A 23,402-nucleotide genomic window follows, 5' to 3' on the forward strand; every position below is an offset into this window, starting at 1 on the left:
ATAGTTGTAATACATGAGATATGGATCCAACAGAATGACCACCTCCACCAGGAGGGCAGAGGAGGCTTCAAGAAGTGAGAACTCTAGTTCGAGATCCTGAAGGATTCATCCAGTCAATTATTTGCCCACAGGATATATTTCCTGAATGTCTATATGTGTCAGACACTCATTATGTGGGTTAGTGCAATGAACAAAACAGAGTAACAGACTTTTCTCATGGTATCTACATACTAAGAGCTCAACAAATTAAGGGGGTAGGACATTCGACCAGGGAGAAGAGAATATGCAAGTTGTAGAGCTGCAGTATCACAGGATGTGACTGTAGCTAAGTGTGCACAGGGAGGGGGGCTGCCCGGAGGTGAGGCTAGAGAAGACATCAGGGCCACATTTGTAAGAACCCAGCAGGCTGAGCTAAACACTCTGAACTTTATCTAGAGACAATGCAAAGCCACGGAAGCTGATAAAGCTGAGTTTGAGAAAGGGGACATTGAGAGCTCTGTGGATACAGGACTGGAGAAAGATGAGGCTGGAGGCAAAAAGACCAGATAGGAGGTGATTGCAATAGCCCAGGGCACCTGTGATGAGGGTCATATAAGGGGAAGGGGTGGGGGAATGGAGAAAGGATGTGTTTGAATTGGAAGAGAGGTTCTTAACCTTGTGTGTGTGTGTGTGTGTGTGTGTGTGTCTAAGCTCTTTCAGAGTCTAATGAAAGCTTCTTGTCTCATAACTCGGAAGCATGCTCATAACTCACCTACAAGTATTATTTTGTAAACAACTTCAAAGGCATGAGTTCTAGAGTAAGAACCCTTGAGTTATAAGCTGGGGTGCATGGGGGCCAGGAGTTGCACACATAAAATAGGAAGCTACAGCAGCTGGGTATGGATCAGGCCCTATTTTAATTCCCCTTTCAGGGGCCACCTTCTTGACCCTTCCTCTGACTGCTCAGTATCCCAGGCCACAGACCCTGCAGCTGCCCCATGGACTTGCACATCCCCTATTCCTACCAGATCAGGCGTGTGCTTGTCTCCATCACTCAGACCCTGCCCTGAGCCAGGAACGGAGGGGGCAAGTTCCTTTCTGCCTTTCCCATCCTGGTGGAAAGTCAGAGTATTTCCCTGGTGGTACCAGTACCTCAGGGTCCAGGTACACGAGCATCTCCTCACAGATACCAGAGGACTAGAGCTGGGAGGACCAGCAGACATCAACAAGTCCCATTCCCTCACTGCCCAGATGGGAAAGTTCAGGGAGGTGAAGGAAGTTTCCCAAGGCCACATGAAGGGAGTGGCCGAGCTGGGACCAGAACACCCACCTGCTGATGTCTCGCTTCTTTTGCCCCTTCTAGCATGTGCTAATGTCACCAAGATCACCAGGCAGCAAGCCTTCTGAGTATGTCCACACGCCCAATGCAGGGGCTCTGGGAAAGTTGAATGTAGACCATGAGAGAGGAAGGGTTTTGGCTGCCCCGAATGCTCACCAGTTTGTTCTGCCTGCCTCACCATCCCACATCTGGAAAACAGGGGACCTCACTGTTCACCTCCCTGAGCACCGCGATTCCTCAGCAGTAAGATGAGGGTAACGATACTCAAATCCCAGGGGTGTCGCGTGTATTGAAGGGAAAGAGAATGTAAATGGACTCACACGATCCACTCAGGAAGTGCTCTTTCCTGTCTTTCTTCTTGGCCCTTCTTCCCACACTCACCGGAACAGTGCAAGGTTGAGTTTGTGTTCAGAGAAGAAGGCAGAAGCTGAATTTGCCTTTGTTGTGGCCCAGGATTCCATCATTTTCCACATAGTATATTTTCTCATAAATCAACTTATACCTTTAAAGGGACACTTAGAAACGAAGTCTAAAAAAGAACATAAGCACAAGAAGACAGAGCTGGGATGTCCCTGTCATAAGTCACAGGGATGCTGAGGCCCAGTGGGCTGGCTGGGCCTGGCCTAACAGACAGCAAGGGGGAAATCGCATCTTACATAATTGGGTGAGTGGCCTCCCCAGTGGCACGGCCCCAGCCCCTTCTGAGGGATCTCACAGGTTCATGGGTAGCCATGCTGCTGGGCAGGACAAGAACAGGGGCCAATGAGAGACAGTGGGGTCCAGGGAGGCAGGATCTGGACTCAAATCAAAGGGAGATGTAATGTACAGTTGTCTGGGGGTAATCCTGATTACTTTGATTCTGGAGTGTGGACATGAAGTGTGAGGGCTTGGGAAAAACAAAGGGTCCAATAGTGGTTTCTAACTTAAAGTTGTGTGTATTTAGACCACTTGCTTAGACTCTCCAAGCATCAGTTTCCTTGTTTCTCCACCCATCGGTTAAACATAATAATAGGATTCAACTTGAATGTAAATTGGTGCAGCTGCTATGGAAAACAGTATGGAGGTTCTTTAAAAACTAAAAATAGAGCTACCATATTATCCAGCAATCCCACTCCTGGACAAATACCTGGAAAAGACAAAAACTCTAATTCTAAAAGATACATGCACCTCAGTGTTCACAGCAGCACTATTTACAATAGCCAGACATGAAGCAACCTAAGTGCCCATTGACAGATGATTGGATAAAGATGTACATACATGCAAGGGAATACTACTCAGCCATAAAAAAGAATGAAATAATGCAATTTGCAGCAACATGGGTGGACTTAGAGATTATCATACCGAGTGAAGCTAAAGTATGGCTAGTTCACATAATAGAACAGTGGAAGATAGATGAAGACAAATATATAATATATATAGTATATATTATATAATATAATATATGTAATATCACTTATATGTGGAATCTGAAAAATAATACAAATTAATTTCCTTACAAAACAGAAACAGACTCAAAGATACAGAAAACAATTGTATGATTACCAAAGGGGAAAGGCAGAGGAAGGGATAAACTAAGAGTATGGGATTAGTGGATACAAATGACTTTATATAAAACAGGTAAACAACAACAACAAGGATTTACTGTCTAGTGGAGAGAACTATATTCAATATCTTGTAATGAACCATAATGGAAAAGAATCTGAAAAAATATATATGTAACTGAATCACTTTGCTGTATACCTGAAACTAATACAATATTGTAAGTCAACTATATTCAATAAAATTTTCTAAATTAAAAAAACAGGATTCACTCGATGTTGAGTTGGGGATTGAGTGTGATGAAGTCTGTGAAGTGGCTGGCGCTGAGCCTGTGTTAGGTAATGGTCAAAGAATCCGCTAAGGCACAAACAAGAACTGGAGGGCGGCATGCAGGCGCCCCTGGAGCCAGCTGGGGTTGGCTCTACCTCGACAGCTGCCTGAGTCCTTCTGTAGCCTATGGCTATTTTTTTTTTTCAGCTAAACCTTTTAAGAAAAGAAAATGCCCATTTAGAGACATGTGCAACTCATGTAGCTTGGTGAATTTTCTCCAAGTACACACACTCATGAAACTGGTCCTCAGGTCAAGAAAGTGTCCCTCATGTGCTTTTAAGGTCCATACCTAGTCCCTTTGGTAACCCCTTTCTAACAATGTGGATTAGTAGTGTTTGTGCTTGAACTTTACATAAATGGAATCATACGATGTATCTCCTTTTGTGTTTGGCTCCTTTCAATCAGCATTGTGTTTGTGAGAGCCATCCAAGTTGTTGTATGTAGCAGTAATTTATTCTTATTGCAGGCAGTATTCTATTATGTGAACTAGCCATACTTTATTTATCCATGCTGTGGGTGATGGGTGTCTGCACCGTGCTCGGTGCTTGATTACTAGCAGTAGTGCTGCTAGACCAATCTCACACATGACTTTTGATGAACATATGTATGCTTTTCTGTTGGTTATATGTTAGATTGAATCAAATTAAATTTCAATTTTCATAGATCAAAAACAGCCAGATGTTGGCAGTTTCCTATGGTTCAATGCAGTACTTAAGAGTAGAAAAGCTGGGTCTTATGGCAACTTTAGTAGATACTGACAATGCTTCTGCAAAGTGGTGGTAGGTACCAACTTACACTCCCACGAGTAGTGTGGAAGGTTCCAATTTTTACAGCTCTTTTTTTTTTTTTTCCTACCTTGATGAAACTTACTATTTATTTATTTATTTATTTATTTTGAATATAGTTGGTATATAATATTGTGTTAATTTCTGGTGTCCAGCATAGTGATTTAGGTGTGTGTGTGTATATATATATATATATATATAACTTCTCATTACAGCTCTTTAAACAAAAGCTACCTGGGTCCCTCTGCTGAGTCTTAGCGATAAACATCTTCTGTTCTTATAGGCCCTTTTGTATCATGAATTCACAGTACTGTCTGTGTTTACCTTCCCTTAGGAAGGTCTTTTTGACAGTCCTAACCCTGACTGAACCACGTTTCAGTGTGTGAAGACTGTCTCCACATAGGACCAGTGTGATGGTAACAGAAGGAAAGAACAAAGTTCATCCCTTTCTAGTGATAACCTTAGAGAGCCTGAGCTTGATTAATATTAGGGAGGGTGACATCTACCTATACCAATGATTTTCAGTTTGTCCCCAGACAGGAAATGGGAAATGCAAAATCTTCCCTCTTGCCCACAGCCAGAGAAGCTAGACATTTCCAGACTGTTGGGGTTGATGTCCAGCCACCCAACAGAAGCAGAGTGGGAGGCTCTCTTCTCCGTGGGCTTCCCATCCTTGGGCCAGGCAGTGCTGATATATCCATGAATCACAGTAGGCTCAGTGCCCAGAGCCCATGATGCATTTAGGGATTCACAAAAACACTTTAACTTCTTTTAAAATCATAAAAAAATACTTTCAGGTTGAAAAAAAGTTTTATCTCGTATTAATATATTCATCTTTATGTGAACATTGTCATAAAATACAATTTTAAGTTTTTAAATTTTTTAATGTTTCATGGAGGAAGTTGCCCATGGAGGCAAAAGTGCCCTCTAGGGCTCATGAAAGTCATACTGCAGCCCCAGGGCCTGGATCAGAGAACCAGCTGAATTCTGCAAGTTGGATTATCCAGATTCATGGCCCTCTCTGCATTTAGTTCCCCTTGAAAATGTCTTTGCTAGTTCTATCCCTGGTTCTGTCATGCCCCAGGGATAAAGAAAAAAAAAGTATTGTGTCCAGAGTTGAGCTCAACCCTGAAAAGGCCCAGGGGAAGGTTTCATTTCACTTTATGGCCAAGAGTAGGGTAGGGTATAAAGGTTCCTTAGATCTGCCTCCAGAATTGGGGTGAAATCTGAATTTTTAGGCAGCATGGACACACTCCCTTGAAAGGCAGGGGTGGGAGGCTCCAGTGAGGACAGGACTGTGCATTTTCCGGCTCCCAAGAGGATCCCAATATGAGCATCCGGCCCCTAGTGATGTCTCGACCTCAGGCCTGCTGTAGGTTCCTGTTTGTTTCCTCTTTGTTCTTTCCCCTGCAACATACACACACCCAGAGACTAATTTAAGGGCTGGAATCTGAGACATCCAGATCTTATTTCTTCCAAACATGTCTCAGTTGGGCTGGCCTTCAAGGAAATATCAAATGATGAATTACTGTTTGCTGGCTGGAGGAATTTGAAAAGGACAAGCTATTTAAAACTCTGAGAAGAACAACCAGGTTGAGTATATTTTAATGGTATGGTGGGGGGATAAAAGTGTCATTTTGCAAAACACTGGTTATTAAAATATGCCCAGCATGGACCTGATCTATTTTATTTTTGTGTCTCTATTTGAATTAAAGTAGAGAGGGAGATAGACAGGTAAACCAGTTCAGGAGAGTGAAAAAGAAGAGAGCAGAGGGAATGGATGCAGAGTCAAGAAGCCAAGATTCTCCAGCAGCTCTGCCATAAACTCGCTGTGTGATCCATGAAAAATGACCCAACCTCTCAGAACCTCAGTTCTTGTATCTGTAAAAAGAGGTGACTGGATAATCTGGAAAGTCTTCTCCAGCTTTCAAGGTTTAGCGCATAATAGGGGCTCCATTAGTAATTATGAGGGAGTGTAAGTGTGAGTGGACCAATGTCATACAGATGTGAAATCTGGAGGTGGAAGTGGTAAGTGCGTCGACAATAGTGGCAGGACTGGGAAGCTGAGCCCATCTGCAGACAGCATTTGTACTGTCGTAAAAATAGCATAACAAGATTATATTGAAATATCCCACTATTTAACTTAATAATTTAAATGTTTGCCTAATGAGGTGGACTTGATTGGATTAGGGCATTCACAATTAATTTTGATAGATCATTTTACACATTGGAGGTGCATTCTTCTGAACCAGGAGGTGGAACGGAAGTGCAAAATGTTTACGTTCAAACGAGCATGTGATTTTGCAGAAAACATTAATCCCAGATCATGCACACTAAGTCAATTTCAGAAATGGCTTCTAGGTTTATTATTAGAAATTGCTCTTCAAATATAAAAAGCTTGTAATAGAGTTCTGTCCATTTTTCCTTTGGCTGATGGAAGTTGTTTTATAAATATGCCTATGATATGATGTTTTCTTCATCCAAGCCTTTTGGTACTAATTGCAACTTTTTAAACAGTGTAAGTAGTAGCTGTCATGAACACTTTGAATCCTATCACAAATACCTATTTCTGAACAATTTAACACTTAGGGGTGCATTCTTTCTTCAAATATTTTAAACTATTTTTCCCTTATTTTTTTGAAAATCACTTGAATTGGAAATTGTGAGACCTCCTCCATTCTTTTTTGTTGTTGTTGTTAAGAGAATATTATGATGTAATAGGAAAGTGGTTCACTCCCTATCTCTACCTCTTCAAAAGTCAAAGAGCCAAGAATGGTCATGTCTGCCCTTGGAGTTAGGAATGAGCAAGGGCAAGTGGCTTCTGGAAAGACAGATTGAAATCAGGCCATCAGTTCCATCCCAGAGTTCCAGGAAAACATGTTCCTCAGCACCACTGCTGTCAGATCAGAATTCCAGCTCTGTTTTCTATCAGAAAGCTATCTGATATAAGGAGTCCGCAGAGAGTTCTCTGTGTCTCAGTATCCTCCTCTGAAAAATGGAGATAATTTGCCCAACCCAAACTAGTGAGGGTCGGAGGTCCTAGCTGTGACAAGGTTTGGTGAGACAGCATGCAGCGGTGGAAGCACTGCTTTGGGACCGGCTGACCACGGATCAAATCCCAGCTCTGCTTATTAGCTGTTCACCATAGGAAAGCCACTGGCCCTTTCTGAGACTCAAGTGCATCCTTTGGTAAATGGGGACAATCACACATAATTGAGAGCGCTATGAGAATTAAAGGCTACATCCCTGGCACATGCTAGCAGCTCAGTGAATTTAGTTTCCTTCTCCTACTCTCCTTCTCTAGGAGAAAAGCATTCCCAAATTCAAGGTTCCATTGCCATTTTGGTTTCCTGGTGTGGTCCCCAGAAGGCTATGGCACTTTGCACCTGAGGCCCTGGTCTTCCAGGTCACAGCAGACAGATGAGGTTTACTCCACAGGTTACAAGCCATCTCTGTTGGCAGAAGCACCCAAATGCGCCTTACTCCTCTGAAGTACAAGCTCTCTAATGAGATTTCATTCAACTCATTCTCTGTGAGGTTTCAGCAACCTTCATAATGAGGTCCAAATGCTTTTGCACAGCATTCAGGACCATAGAAACCTGAGATCTGCTTACCCCTCTAGCCTTCTTTCCCTCTGTCACCGTGTCAGTCCTCTATCCACCCACATACCACTCCTCTCTGCTTACTCTATTCTGAGCACACAGCTCTCTCCAGCCCCAGGCTCTCTGCTTATAGTGACTGCTCCCTCATCCTGGGACGCCTTCTCTTCTGTTCTTCACCTGAAAACCTCTCCTGTTTCAAGGTCTAGCTAAAATGCCACCTCTTCTCTTACATCTTCTAGAATACAGCCAGCATGGCTTAATCAGGTCCTCTTTGAGTCTGGAACGTGTCCTTGGTGTAGAGATTATTCTGTGGATATTAAAGTGTGATAGGATCCCTCAGGAAACTGCCCTGTCTCTTCATCTCTGTGTCCCCAGAATCCTCAGAAACCAAGCTGAGTAAAAAAACTCTAAAAATCTCCCCACAATCTGTTGAAGTAGACACTATTATTGATTCATTTTCCACATGAAAAAAAAAAAAAAAAACAGGTTTCAGAGATACTAAGTAACTTGTCCAGTCACACAGCTAGTGGGTCATAGAATAGAGTGTTGAACCCAGAGGCTTTCACTTCAAAGTCTGTATCCTTTCCACTACTCTATAAACTTCTCCATGAGCACCTTTAATCTTTCACACAGCTCTGTGAGGTGGGCGGGAAGGCGTCTTTAGGGCTTCTTTACAAACGAGGAAACTGAGGCTTTGACAGGAGCAGTCACTTACTCAGCCTACATGACTAGACATGGGAGGAACTTCTGTCCCTGAATGTGGGTCTCTGCACAGCCACAGGCTGCCTGCCTTCCCTCAGAGACTTGCCACCTGCTGGGGGACCAGAGTAGGGAAGGTGAGGCCTGGGCTGTTACAACACCTGACGAATTCATGTGCCTCTCGGGGCCCCTCTGAGCCCCTTCCCCCAGAAGTGATGAGAAAATGACAAGGGGCACCTCAGTTCCCAAGAGATTCCAGTCACGCGAACTCCACCAATTAAGGCTAGAACGAAGTCATCTCCTGAAATAGCATTTTAATGAGTGATGGCTCTGGGATAAATTGTCATCTTGTGATCCCTCGTTAGAGAGCTTAATTAGATCCATCATAAAACATATTGATCGATGGCCCTGAGCAGGTCCTCAGGACACTCACCATCCTCTGGAACATTTCTGCCCAGTGCTTGGTGGAGCCAGGATGGGAGCGGTCCTGGGGACCTGAGAGCTGCTGGGGCACAGGTCCTTTCCAAGCACCTGGGCACCTCTCCCCTAGTCCTTGCCTCCCTATTTTCTTTCCTTTCACAAATACTTATTTAGCACCAACTGTATACCAGGCACTGTGCTGTTTTCATGCTTTAACTCATTTTGTCTTCACAAAAAGCCGTTCTTTCTGTATTTTGCAAATGGCAAAACTGAAGCTTGGAACATGGAACTGCTGGTAGGTGCCGTTCCAGCCAACTGACTTATCTTTCAGGCAATTTCTGGAGGGGTGGCTGACATAAGGACAAGAGGGAAATTCATTTTATTAAACTCCTAATGCATGAAGCCTGTCACTCAGCTGTGCATGATATATATACTATATGTGTTTGTGTATATGTATGTGTGTGTGTATATATATATATATATATATAAAAGGAGATTATATATAGTCTCCTTTAGCCTTCATATCAATCTCACGTGGTGATAATTTTAACTGTTTTATAGTTGAGGAAACTGAGTCCCAGTAATGTTACTTGCTCAGAGTCATTCAGCCGGTGACTATCAGAGATTGGACTAGAACACGGCTTTAAGACACTGCAAAACCAGACAGATGAGGGTTCAAACCCAAGTCTTATCATATATTAGCTGTATAATTTGGGACAAATTATACAAATCTTCTGAGTATCAGTCTCCACATCTACCATATTGGGAGTAATAACTGAACAGTGGCGTTATTGTGAGGATTAAATGGAATGATGCCTATGAAGTGTGCATATAGTATCTGACCCGTGTAAAGTGATCCGTAAATATTATTTTTCAATAAATACCTCGACTGTGTCCTCCTGGAAGAAAGCTACTTGCTTCCTTATCTGTTAAATGGGTGTAGTAAAACCTGCAGTAAAACTGCAGTAACACTTGCCCCAAAACAATTCATAGGGAAGCACTTTATCCCAGGTAAAGTACTCAAGCAGCACTTATCAATCACCTTCTGTATGCCTGGGTGTTGACCAAAAGCTCGCAGTAACCATCTATTTTATGGACTTCCAGAGATGCTAGGAATTGCAAATCTTATTTAAATTCCTTTCAAAATTGTTATTAAAATAATGCATTTGCTCACAATGGTGATGGGGTGGGGGAGTGGCTCAAGAGGAAAAGGTGGGGGCAGGTTTAATAAGATCAGAGTGTTGAGACCTAAGAGGAAGGCAAGGTGGCCCAGGAAGTCTCAGCAGTGGGGCAAGAGTGCACTGATGCAATGGTCTGGGCTCAGCAGGGTGTGTGCACATGTGTCATGTGTCATTGCGTCTGTAGAGTGTATGTGTGTATGTATGTGTGTGCGGTGTGTACACCTTTGCCTGTGTATTGAGGTCAGCTTCCGTGAGAGGGTGACCTGTGTGCACTTGGAGATTTCTCCTTTTTTATTACAGCAAATGTAGCTTGAAAGCTGGGCATAGCGTAGCTTTTCCCCAAACACAGAACGCATCACAATTTTTCTTTCAGAGAAAAAGGCTTCAAAATAACCCTCAGATGGTGAGTCTTCCTTTTTTTTTTTTCCCTGTCTTTCTGTCTTGCTCTTTCTCTGTCTCTCCATCTGTCTCTGTGTCTCTCTGCATCTCTGCTTTGGCATCCCTATTTATAGCTTAAAATGCTTTCATATTTTTACAGCGTATAAAATGTCCCTGTGATACATAAAATAGTACACATTCGGGCTTGTAATTAGATCGGTGTTTCATCCCAAGTTCCACGCACTCTCGAGAACACTGGGCATTGCATCTCACCCACCGCCCACAGATACTGCCAGGCCTGAGTATCCTGCCCTAACCCCTTTTCAGGTTTTGTTTTCCCAGCTCCTGATGACAATCTTCCCGTCTGCCTACTCCCTGCTCCCTTTCAGCTCCTCTCCTGCTGCCTCCGATGTGGGTTCAGCGTTCTTTCGCAGCAGTAGCTCAGAGCAGCCCAGACCTCCTCTCTTGGCAGAGCCGGAGCAATTACTCCCTCCCAGAGCCAGCGGAATCTCTGAACACAATCACAAAATCCATTTCCCCAAACCGCCCCAGTACAAACACTCCTCAGGGAAAACGGGGAGATGGGTCTCTTTTCCTATAACAAGGAGATACAGTTATTCAGAGAGGGGAAAAAAAAGGGGGAAGGAGAAATCGAGATTCATTTCTAACCCATCTGGACACGTGTTAGAGAATATTATTGAGAACAATTAGAGACGTTTGAGTGAGGGGTTTATTTCTCACTTGCTTGTCAGGTCAGAAGACAATCTGTTTATTTTCCTGCTACAATTTTATTCAATAAACTGAAAGGATGGGAGCCGGGAAAGAGGGTATGAACAGGATGTGTGCTATCAATTTGTCAAATAAATAATCGTGCTTGGAAACAACAGATTTTATTAATTAGACAGGATGGTGTATTATTACCATTAAAGTGTTATATTGCATTAATTTTTATATTTTACTCGGCTACTAATTACTGTAAAAGATATCGGGAATGAAGCAAAATAAAATCATGCAGCATTATACATAATGTAAAGATAGCGTGAATTAATTTGTCCGCGGCTCCCCACCCGCCGTCGGGAGTGGAAGAGGCAGGCTCGGAGGTGGCCTTTCCTGCAGGAGAGCTTGCCAACCATCACCCCTGCTCCCGCCTGGTTAAGTGAGGCAGCTGGGAAGACCTGAGGTTCAAGACCCGGCTCAGCCAAGCACTGACTTAGGCAAATCACCTCTTAGAAGCCTCAGTTTTCTCTTATGTAAATATAAACACCCCTTCTCTGCCTGCCTCATAGGGTGCGTGTAAAGATCTAACGAATTCCCAAGAGTAAACGTGCTTTAAAATGTCACAGGTCGTGAAAGTGGCCGAGATTCGGCATTACTTATTAGAGGAGGCAGAAGCGAGCCAGCTCTGTCAGGGTCCTTGCTCAGGAGATGCCTGGCCCTGCCCGAATGCTGGGACGCGGGGAGGCTGTGAATTTAGGGCTTGGGGAGAGAGTTAGGGAGCTTGATGGCCACTCAGAGGCCATCACAGCTACTCCCCTCGCTGGACACTGCCTCAGAGTGGAGGCAAAACCAGCCCAGGGCCACACCGGGGCTGAGCCAAGAGTTTCAGACGCAGACCAGAAGCCACCCCACATTAGACCCAGGCGTTTCTCCCCCTGGGTGTTGGCACAGTAGAGGAAAGCCAGACTCATCGGACAGGACTGGGTTTTAATCTTGCAATGCCCCCAGATGGATCTGTGGCCACAGTCAAATCTCTTAACCTCTCTGAACGGCAGTTTCTTAGTCAGGTTTTTGATTTTTTTTTTTAAGTTATTTGCGTAGGAAATAAATTCCCACGCCGGGCACACATTCTAGCTAAGAAGGCAGCGAGCAGGGCCTTCGCCAGGGTGCAGAGTCCCCAAGGGCTCCCCGTGACAGCACAACCTCATGGGCACTGGGAGCCCCAGGGAGCCCGCCATGTCCTGGTCCAGGCGCTGCCTCCCAGGTCCTCGCTGACCTTGGCTGGGGCAGAGCCCGGGGTCCCGGGACGGCCCCCTCGCCCCACCCCGGGGGCGTTTCTCTCCTGCACGGCCGAAGCCCAGCCACGTTTTTCTCCTGGCTGGGTCTCTGGAGCCCCGACCCGGCGAGGACAGAGATTTCTCACGACCCACTGCCACCTACTGTCCGCGTCTGGGAACTGCAGGGTCGGCTACTGCCGGCCTCTGAAGCCACCCCGAGGAGGGGCCGATCTCCAGGCCATCTCAGGCCCTGGGCCGCTGTGGCACGGAGACAGCGCTCAGGTCCCTCTGGCCTGAAGCCCTGGTTCCCTGACTTGCACTGTTAAGGGGTGGCTGAGGCCCTCACCTCTCCGGAAACAGGGATACTAGGAGAAGCCCCTTGCCCTGCATCTGGCCACAGCTCCCTTTAGAGATCTGAAGATCCTGCCTCTGGGTTTGAAGGGCAGTTTCTGGTCACTCGAACTGAACCAGTCATGGGTCTTCCAGAGAATGGCTATTGTCCCTGTTTTTAGCTTCCAAAGAGTTAGAACTTATCCTGTCCTGGATGTCTGACCTAGTTCTGCGTCAGGCACGCCCTCTGCCTTTTCTATACTGTCAGGATCTCTTACGCCACCCTCTCTTAGGGCATGCATCCTGAGCTCAAGGGTGGCCTTGTTGGCTGTGTCATCTTAGACAGTCATTGTACTATTGTGAACATTTTTTTTAAATCTGTAGAAGTAGGAATAATAATGATACGCAGGAAGCCCATCAAAGAAGGCTGCAGCCAAGACTGGCCATGAAAGCAGCCTGACACCTGGGGATATGTGCACATATTTTTCTTGAGCATTCAAAAAACTGCTCATTGCTATGGTCTGAATGTTGGTGTCCCCCCAGTTCACATGTTGAAATCCTAACCCGCAGAGAGATAGTATTAAGAGGTGGGACCTTTGGGAGTTTAGGTCAGGAGGGCAGAGCCCTCATAAATGGGGTTAGTGCCCTGATAAAAGAAGCCTGAGAAAGCTCCCTTGCCCCCTTCCCCATGGGAGGTTCCAGTGGGAAGACTGCCATCAATGAGGAAGTGGTTCTGCACCAGACACTAGGATCTTGGACTTCACAGCTTCCAGAAGCGTGAGAACTAAACGTTCGTTGTTTATAAGCCACCCCAGTTTGTGGTATTTTGTTATAGCAGCCCGAACGGACTAAGATATTCACTGAAACAAGATAATACAAGCCTGTATGGAGCAGAGGCCTAGGATCTTTTGAATAGCAGTTGGTGGGTGGCGGGAGGTAAAGCAGGGGCCAGGGGTAGGTGTAGTGAGGGTGGGAGGGGGGGAGAATGGGGAAAATAGGGTATTGAGGCCTCTAGTGTATCCCCACCTATCCAGTACCATTTTCTCTTATAGAAAATTATTCTCTTCCTTTGACTCATAGCACATGTCACCATTTATAATAATGCATTAACATTCTGTATGTTTTTGTTCAGTGTCTGACTCTGCAGACTGCAAGCTCTATGAAAATCAGGACCATGTCTGTTCTTTAAACCACTGCACCCCAGTGTCTAGCACTGTGATTGGCACGTGAGAAACATTCAATAAGTATGTACTGAGTGAATGGCTGACTATAACCATTCATTTATTCCAGAGACAATTAACTATCACCTGGGTCCTTTCGAGTCCTTCCAAAATAATCTGTCCTCTTAGGATTACCCACAGAGGGCTCACCTCCTAAGCCTTTCTTCCTCGTTGGGTTCTTTTCCGTCTTCCTCATCCTAGACTCAGGCTTCCCACAGGACTTCTTTCTTTTTTTAACAAACATTTACACAAAATAAGCAGAGAGGGTTGATGGCTATGTTTGGTTTCTCTTTGGTTTTGCCTTTTGATGTAATAAACTCCATAAGGTAGAATTAACTATTGCTCCCATTCTCCGGATGAGGAGCCGAATAGCTGAAGAGGTGAATTGACTCGTCATATGTCACAGCTAGTGAATGGCAGGGACACAGCTAAGTCCCCGCTCCCTGGCTCTAAATCACATGACCTGTCCCCCTCTCTGGATGCTCTGTTCGCCACATGCCATGTACTCCCCTCTTCATGCCCTGGGGCTGATGGTCCCTGGCAAACCAGGCAGAGTGGCTTTCCAGAAAATAACTAAGGAGAAAGACTCTCAGGAACACTGTCGGGCCTACTGTTGGTATCTACTTCCCTTCCAGTGGCCATCAGGGCAATTGGGGGACATTTCAACACAAAGACCACCATAGGCCCCAGCAAGTTCTCTGGAGCCAGACCTGCTATGTTATATATTGGCCTTGCCACCTTCCAGCTCTCTGACCTTGGGCAATTTACTTAAGGTCACTGTGCCACAAGTGCCTCAGCTGTGAAATGGGCATAATGAAAGTGACTACATCATAGGATTTCTGTTTGGTTTAAATAAATTAACATGTGCAACCTGCTTAGGAGAGTGCCTGTCACCGAGGATGTGCTCAGTTAATGTTGTTTTCTCTTTCCTTCCTTCCTTCCTCTCCCATTTCTCTCTCCTCCCTCTCCCCTCTCTCTTCCTTCCTTTCTACTTTTGGTATTCCTTTTTTGGCTCCTTTCTTTCTTTTTTTTTTTTTTCTTTCTTGCTTTTTAACTCCTTCTTATCCCTAAATTCCTATCTCTTTCTTGTCTCTTCCCTGAATGTAACTCATTTCACTCTACTGTCTCAATAAATACTTGCTGAATATATAAATAAACGAATAAAAGAGATAGAGAGAGAAGAGAGAGCTGGTGCAGGGGAAAATTTTGAAAAAGTGAGGGTAGAACAAAACAAGATAATCTTTTTTTTTTTTCTTATGTTTGTTTTTATCTTAATGTAAGAACCATATTGTAAGAGCCAAGAAACCTTACCTGGAACCCAACCCTTCCACTCTCATGCTGTGTTCCCTTGAGCAAGTCAAACAACCTCTCTGGGCCTACATTTTAGCATCTAAAAGGCAGCAAATTGCACTTGATTTTCCCTTCATTCCTTAATCTTTTCTCTGTCTCTAACTCTGTGAGGTATAGTTCCATCAGTAGGAAACGTGATGTTGACTCTCCCTAGCATCTGCATAAGGTGGGGTGGTGATGGGGAGATACCAAATGTAGATTTCTTGGTGGAACCTGTTTCACCTGTGACACTCACAACAGGCTTCACAGTTGAGTGGCACTGATCTCACACTTGCGCTCAGTTCTATCTCCAGCTCTGCCTCTTAATAGCAGTGGGACTTTGAGCAAGATGCTCAACACCTCGAAGTTTCCTTTTCCTCATCTGTACAACGGGATTAGATAAAATAATATATGTAAAATGCTTAGCACAGTGACTGACACAGAGCAAGTGCAAATTAAATTGTTACTGGTTTGCGTTATTAAAGTTTGTATAGTATCACAACCCTTGACAAAACCCGTAAGGCCAAGTTCTAATGAGTTTCCCACTAGCTGGTATCATGGCCATTTTTTCCATCAAGCTGTCATTGAAAATCTACTCTGTGTTAGAACTTGAACCAGGTATAGGGTAGAAAAATGGATGAATCATGAGCTCTGACTCCAAGTTCAAAAGATTACATGCACTTTTTCAGATCCTAATATATTCCTGGCACTTTGCTGTATTATCCCCTTTAATCTTTCTAACAACCCAGCAGGGAGGTTTTGTTGGGGCTACAGGAGTGAGTTAAATAGAGGAAGCAGCAGGGGTGGAGCCTGAAAGGAGTACAGAGTGATGAGGAATTCACAGGACTCAATCTGGACCACGCCAGAATTCCCCCCTTTTCAAGCCACAATCAGCCAATATTCATGGAGTTCCCAGTGTGGGAGCAGTATTGAGATTCTCACTAGCCCTCCAGGGTTGGGGGAAGTATTAGTGTCTCCCAGTACTTTCTCTCAGCTCTCTCTCCTGGCTTCTTGTCCCTTCCCTTCTTTTATTTCTTTGGGGAAAGTCTTGGGCATAAATAATTTGTACCAGAGTATGAATGAGTATCGGTGCCCTCTTCCCTTTCCCAGGGGACATTTTGCTTTTGCAGCTTGATCTCTCATATCTTTTGGACCAAAACACAAATGTTCCACATTTCTACCCACTAGAATCCTTAACCCAGCCTGTGTGTGCCTCCACAGCTGCCTGCCTCTTTCATTCCCACTCCAGACAGCTTACTGACAATGTTCTTGTCTATTTCACCCCAAAGGCCCCGGATACTTGTATACATCCTCATACTCCCCATCTCCATGAGTCTACTGATGCTGCGCCCTCTGCTGGAATGCACTTCACACACCCAAACACTGCCCAAATACTTTAGGGCCCAGTTCAGAGATCATCTCCTCCAGGAAGGCCTCCCTGATCTCACAGCTGGAAATAATTTTTCTCTCAGAGAAACTACTAGAGCAGCACGTCACAAATTTTAATTTGAATGTGATTTTTTTAATATGAATAGCCCAGATATCTTATGAAAATGGAGACTCAGATACAGTGGGTCTGAGGGGGGGCTGAGATTCTGCATTTCTAACACACTGAGCCATGATGTTGATGCTTCTGGTCTGTGAACTGCACATTGCGTAGCAAGTGATCCCCAACCCTCTCTGTGTATTGGAATCACATGACCAGCTTATTTAAACTCCAGATCCTGGGGCCAGAGATTGGTCCAGGTTTTGTGAGGTCTAAGCTCATTCTCTGTGGAGGACACTTTAAAAAATATAAAATTAAGAATAAGAAATTGCTGAAGCTCGTCCTGGGATCCTAAAAGGGGCTGTGTAGATAAAGGATCCTGAAACTTATACTTCATTAGCTTCAAGGTAAATCCATCCTTGCTTGGCCCCACCCACGGACCGAATCTCAGGAGGGTGGAAATGTGGGGGGGGGGGGGGCGGGGGCAGTTTATTTTGTTTTGTTTGCAGAATTTCTCCAGGTGAGTCTTCGTAGCCAGTCTCTGGACCCAACTCCACCTTTAGGAACTGCTGTCCACAACCTCTTGTTCTCTTCTTGCCTGTCTGCTTACGTCCTTCTATCTCACTGATCACCAAAGGCCCCTGTATCAGGCATTGGTCTAGACCCCACAGACACAAGGATCAGTAAAGGACAGACTCTTACCTCAAGAAGCTCTTGGTCTACCAGAAAGCTGGCCCACAGATGAACACTGCATCAACTGTCTGTCTGAGTTCTGCGGGGCAAGAGGAGGGAACAGAGTTCAGCCAGGACAAGAGGACAAGTTCTCCCAGAGGGGCTGACATTAGCCAGGTCTTGCTGAATTACTGGGACTTTCCCAAGTTGCAGGGAGGCCTGAAAGAACACAGTCTCTTCAAAGACTAACCAATCAAATCCATGTGTGGCAGAAGAGGAAGGCATGTGGCAGAAGAGGAAGGCATATTGCAGGGGCAGGGGTCAAGGCTGTGAGAGCTGGTCTGGAGAGTAGCCCACCAGGAGTTTGGGCTCAATAAGAATGGAACAGTGGGCAGGGGAAGGTTTTCCAGCAGGGAAGTGGCATCACCAGGTCTGTTTTGCACAAGCATGCATTGCTTTCAACTTCTGACAGTATTTAGTTCTTCCTATGACTTATCCCACTATTAGATCCAGAGATCTGTCCCTTTTTTAATCTTTAATTCTTTAACTACCATTTCTTTTAAAATAATCACTATATGTCAGGTAGTGAGCTAAGCTTTTTAATCTCATTCGATCTTCCTATGAACTCTGGAAGGCATAAAAAATGATGTCAATTTTACAGATAAATAAACTAAGGATCAAAAAGTTGAAGGGACGTGCTCAAGGTAACAAAGAGAAAATGTTAAAAAAGCCTGAAGACCCAGGGACTAGCACAGTGCCATGTACTCAGCAGGAATGAAAAAGATTCATTGAATTGATACATAAATGCTGGAATTAAAGACCCTCATTGGTTAAGCCAATTTTGGAAAGCACTTTTCAAGTAATTTGAGGGATATGGGACTCTCCTGTTTCCCTGGAAATCCCCAACCCCTTCCTCCTTGGTGTCCAGCACCTTCCCAGCAGCCGGGTTCCTTCATCACCTTTTCTGCTTCAGTTAGAGAAAAGGTACGGTGGTGGACAGATCATGGAACGTGAGAAGACAGTCGATTTGATGATTTAATTTTATTTGTGTTGGGTGGAGGTGGGTTTTATTTAGGTTTTGAACTCATTCCATTCCATTCAATCCAATTCACATATTTCGATTAAGGCAAATGAACCAAATTTTAAAAAATATTTAGTGAGTGCCTAATATTGCCACTGGGTGGCAAGTGATAGAGTGAGTGAGAACCCCCAGGATGCTGTGGCTTCTGGAAACACAGGCTCTGAATCTGATACTCCTCCTAGAATCCATTCTAATTTACAGCAAAATGTGGCTCTTCCTTCCTAGTTTTAACTTCTAACCATTTCCTCCAGCAGGTTCAGCCTCATTTCCCCATTCTCATTGTCAAAATAGATGGTCATGACATTTGATACAGCATGTGACTTTCTGTATTTGAGGGGATCCATACAACCATACAAGGGGAAAAGCAGAGTAAGACCATTAGGATTCCCCTCCGACAACAGAAACTCAGACAGGTTCAAAACCTTGCCTGTGCCACACAGCTAGGAAACTGTGTCCAGAACGCAGTGTCTAAGGCTTGGTGGTGGACAATTCCAATGTGACACTGCTGATGAGTCACCTGGCAGGTAATCCACATCCCTTTAATGATATGTTCACTGGTATTTTTTTCTCTCTTTTGTTCACACTGGTTAATTTTCTCTTCCCAAATAGACTGCAAACAACATATCAGGAGGACACCTCCCTTATTCTTTCACTTCCTACACCTTAATGAACATTATGTGCCATGCACTGTGAGAGTTCCTATTATGGGAGGTACAAGAGATACAATTGTGAATAAAATAGACACATTCCTGCCCTCTGAAAGTATACAGTCTAATGGAATAATATTTTATAACTTTCTGAATTTTTACTATGTCCTAAGTTTTTGTGTTCTCCATTTTGTAGATGAGTATATTGAGACACCGAGAGTAACAAGGAACTTGTCTACATTAGGAGAGCTGGGATTCCCATGGATTCCCCAAAGAGGCTGGTCCGGGGCTGAAGTGACATGGTAGGATTAAGCAGATAAGAACATGGCTCTACAAGGCAGACAGATTCCATCTCAGCTCAGCCAATTACTTGCGTGATCTTATGAAGGCAATTTACCTTTGAACCTCAGTGTCTGCATCTGTAATGTAGGAGCAGCAACAACCAGCTCCCAGTTTTGTTCCATGGATCAGACGATAAAATGAACGCAAGACCCTTGAATAAATACCTGACCCAGAGCAAGAGCACCATACATGGTAACTGTCATCACTGCTAATAATACTAAGTGGCTGACGCAGCCTGAGTGTGCGTGCATTCATGTGCGTGATATTTTGTGAGCGTCTCCTGCCCCCTAAGTTCCTGAGAGTTCAATGCTGTAAGCTCTCCACATCTCAGCTCTGCTCATGGCCAGTGACAGAGGCCACTCACAACAGGCTCCATCTCTGTGACCAGTGGATGCCAACGGCCCCCTCGTTGGAAACAATGACAAGCCCAGCTCAGCACACAGATGCCTCCAACCGGCTTCTGAGCCCTGCCAAGGCCTCGTGCCCACTCGAGCACCAGAGGGAGGGGTGACTGTGGCATAAACACACGTTTGCTTTCATTTGGCTTAGCTGACTGTGTGTTTTGTTAAACAAATTTAGGTTTGGAAAAGATTATTTTTGGTACACTGCTGCATAATTAGATGAATTTTCATGAGTTTATTCTTGAAATAAACTTTGAAATTGTCCATGTTTTACTGTTTTTTAATCATCTGCAGATACTGTTTTTTGAGACTTAGCATGGGGAAAAAAAACCTTGTTACATATCAGTTTAATTTAGATTCAAATAAAATAATTTTTTGAATTTGCAGCAACAACAAGTCTGCGAAAGTGGTTGTAACTGGTGCTGAGTTGTTTGAGGATCAAGATAATTACAGTATAAAGGATAAGAGAGAATATAATATCCTGGCATCCAGTGCCTATTCAGCTAATCCCCAGCCCTTGACAGATGTTCAAACACAGTATTTTTAAAAGCTGACTTTTAAAAAAATGGGGCGAGTCACTTATTAGATATAAACAACATGATAAGAAATTCAAAGTCTGACATCCTTTGCGAACCATCCGTGCTGAGAAGCAGGAGAGACAAGGTAAAAAGTCAAGTGTGCCACACTCGTTGCTTTAATGGAGGCCCCAGGCAGGGCTGGGACTGCAGAAACGCTGAGCCCCTACTTTGCCAGGAACACAGGTTATGTCTGTATCAGACCTGGAGAAGCAGAGCCCCCAGGGCAGCTTCGATGATGCTGTGAGCCTGCACAGCAGTGGCCGCAACTCCCTGGTGGCTGTTTAAAGGCAAGGATGCCAAGAGCCAGCACCAGGACAGTTTGCCTCGCATAGCATTATAGTACTAGGTGGTCCAAAAAGATGACCAGGCAGAGGGAGGGGTAAGGAGCGATCTGTCTGTTGGTGCAAGAATGGCTTTTATCATTAGCCCCTACCACTCCTGCACTCACTCATCCCACAAACATTCTTCTGAGCCTGAATATCTGTTGTGTATCAAGTCGGCTCCTGGGCTCAGAGATGAGTAAGACCTCATCCCTGCCCTGCCTCCAAAATCTGCTGGTGTAGCACAGGGGAGAAATCAAATCCATTGATAACAACAGCAAGTTATCATGATGACTGAGCTTTGCTTGTATGCTAAACTTCATTCTAAGTGTTCTTACCAACTCCTATCATAACTTTATGGAGCAGATACTATTATTACACCCATTTTACAGATCAGGAGACTACGGCACAGCATGAGTAAGTGCATGAAATGATTTCTGACCTAGTGGTGGTGGTGGTGGCAGAAGAAGGATCAGGGGAGGCTTCGTGGAGAGGGTAGGATGTAAGTAGGGTCCGTAAGGACAGATGGGCTTTGCAGATGTGGGGATGCTGGAGAAGGGCATTCAGGGCATAAAGAACCATGCAGAGAGAACAGAAAAAGAATATCTGGTTAACTAAGACACCAAGCTGTCCCAAGGATGGTATAGAATTATCTTTTTTTTGCCTCCCTATTGAAATGGAATTCTGTATGAAAAGCCCTCGGCACAAGCAGGAAGCACAAGCCAGACCCTGAATGCTGGTGTTTTCCTCCTTTGTGCCAAATCTTTTTTCTGGGGTCCTTGAAACTACTTCTGTGACTGCCATGGCTCCAAGGTGCTAAAGTGCTTTGGAGAGAAGGCAGCCTCTGCGGAATGCTCCCCTGTAGACCTGGGCCTGCAGCTGTGGGTCTGGGCCGGGAAGAGCCCAGCCTCAACAGCAGATGAGAGTGAAGCTGGAGGCAGGGTCAGCCAGGGCTGTAGATTCTTCAGAGTGCAAGTGCATGAGAAGGTAGACCACCTGCTCGATCTCTCTTTGTTTTCATCTGATGCTTCCATCATCCATTTCACTCTGCTCCCTCTAATCTCTCACCAGCATTAAGAATTGCCTTATCTGCAGATTGCTTTTAAACAATTGCAGGAATCTTCTTCTCAAGGAAATTCTGTCCTCCCTTCAGCCGTTCACCCCTCCTCCGAGAGCACATTCTTCCATGAGGATCTGCATCCAGAACAAGGGAGAGGGGCTCCCAGGAGACCATACAAAGAGCCTGATGTGGGGTGGCCAGGGTCTGACATGCTTTAGAACCAGACTGGATTAGCTGGTGTGTCCTCAGAGTGAAGGAGAAGCTGGGTGTGACCTGCACTCCTGGAGTTTGCCAGGACAAAATTTATTTGAGTGTTTTCTGGGGACCATATGCTGGTCACTGTGAGAGGCAGCCTGTGTGGAGGTGTCTTAGGTCTTGCCCAAGAGGACCATCTGGAGGGGCTGGAGGGGGCATGTGCCCAGGAGAGAAGATTAACTCCTCCATCTCAAGCTTACTCTGGGCACTGTCTCAAGGGAGCAGAGGTCCCCACTGTGGTCTTGGTGGCACACCCTCTTAGCAAGCTCCAGAACATTCCTGGCTTGAGTCAGGGGAGGAGGCGAGCCTGCACTGGTGGGAGGGGTGCCCCCCAGGATGCACTCCTGCTCCATCAGCTTCCCCTGAGGTGTCCTCTGCTCAGGATGCCCTTCCCTCCCCGGGGTTCCTGCCACAACCATAGAATTCAAGGATTCAGGGCTCTGGTCTGCCTCTAACCTTCTGTGTGTTTTTCTTTCTGACTGGACATCTCCGATTCTCTGAGCTCAGGCTCAGTTTCAAAAGCTCTCTGTCTTTTTTTCCCAAAATAATATTAACCAGCCTTCATGGAATGATTTCTAGGTACCAGCTACTGCTTAAGGGTTTTACATATATTATCTGATTTCATTCTCACCAAAACCTTCAGGAGTGGAACTTGAGGCGTACATGTGTTCTGAGAATAACAAATGTCTATTCTTCTTAACACTTAACAGAAATTTCACCCAGGATGAGCATCAAAGGGTGACAGACTGAACAAATGAATCAATGCTGGAAGGAAAGAAGGAAAGAAAGCAGGTCATCAAGAATGTAGTGAAAGAATCCCTCAGACACTTACTAGTTTGGGTTGATTCTGAGCAAATGTTCTTATCTCTCCGAGTTTTTGTTCTCCCCTTCGTAAAAAGCAGTTACTGGTAATAAAAAAGTAAAGAAATGTATAGGATATCAAAGTTTTTAGTTTGCTTATAGTATGTGCTCATTTGTTGTTGTTTTTGTTGTATAGATCTATTTTTTTTTTACCTAATATGAGGACAATTCCACTTTTCTGTGTGTCCAGCCTCTTAGGTAGGCATCAGAATCCCTAGGAGCAATAAGACAATTCTGACATCCCTCACACACATACAGTTAGGACCACAGCTTCACATCCGTCTTGGGAAAAATGGCTGTCCATTCTGTGCTTGATTACCTCCTCTAACAGAAGGCTCACCACTTCTTGAGGCATTTTAATCCATGGTCACACAATCATGGTTGACCAGTTGCTTCTTGTATTGGACTGAAATTTCCTGTCTACCTCATTGCAGGAGGAAACAGAACTTTTCCTGCACTGGGCTTCAACTATTCTCTAGGTTGAATGGAAAAGCATAGATTCACAGAATGCCAGAGTTTAAAGAGACTTAGAAACCTCCTATTCTGGGACCCTAATTCACAGACTAAGAAAATC

The 23,402-nt window shown here is 44.7% G+C and overlaps 1 long non-coding RNA gene across 1 annotated transcript in view; it reads right to left on the bottom strand.

Moving 5' to 3' along the window:
• Nucleotides 1-23,402, bottom strand: part of LOC141578855 (uncharacterized) — a 260,746-nt gene that overhangs the window by 76,763 nt on the left and 160,581 nt on the right. The window contains exon 3 of the long non-coding RNA XR_012509674.1: nt 17,314-17,383. This is a non-coding gene — a long non-coding RNA (uncharacterized LOC141578855). The remainder of the gene's footprint in view (nt 1-17,313; nt 17,384-23,402) is intronic.

Source organism: Camelus bactrianus, chromosome 10 (assembly GCF_048773025.1).
Source record: "Camelus bactrianus isolate YW-2024 breed Bactrian camel chromosome 10, ASM4877302v1, whole genome shotgun sequence".
Lineage (NCBI taxonomy): Eukaryota > Metazoa > Chordata > Mammalia > Artiodactyla > Camelidae > Camelus > Camelus bactrianus.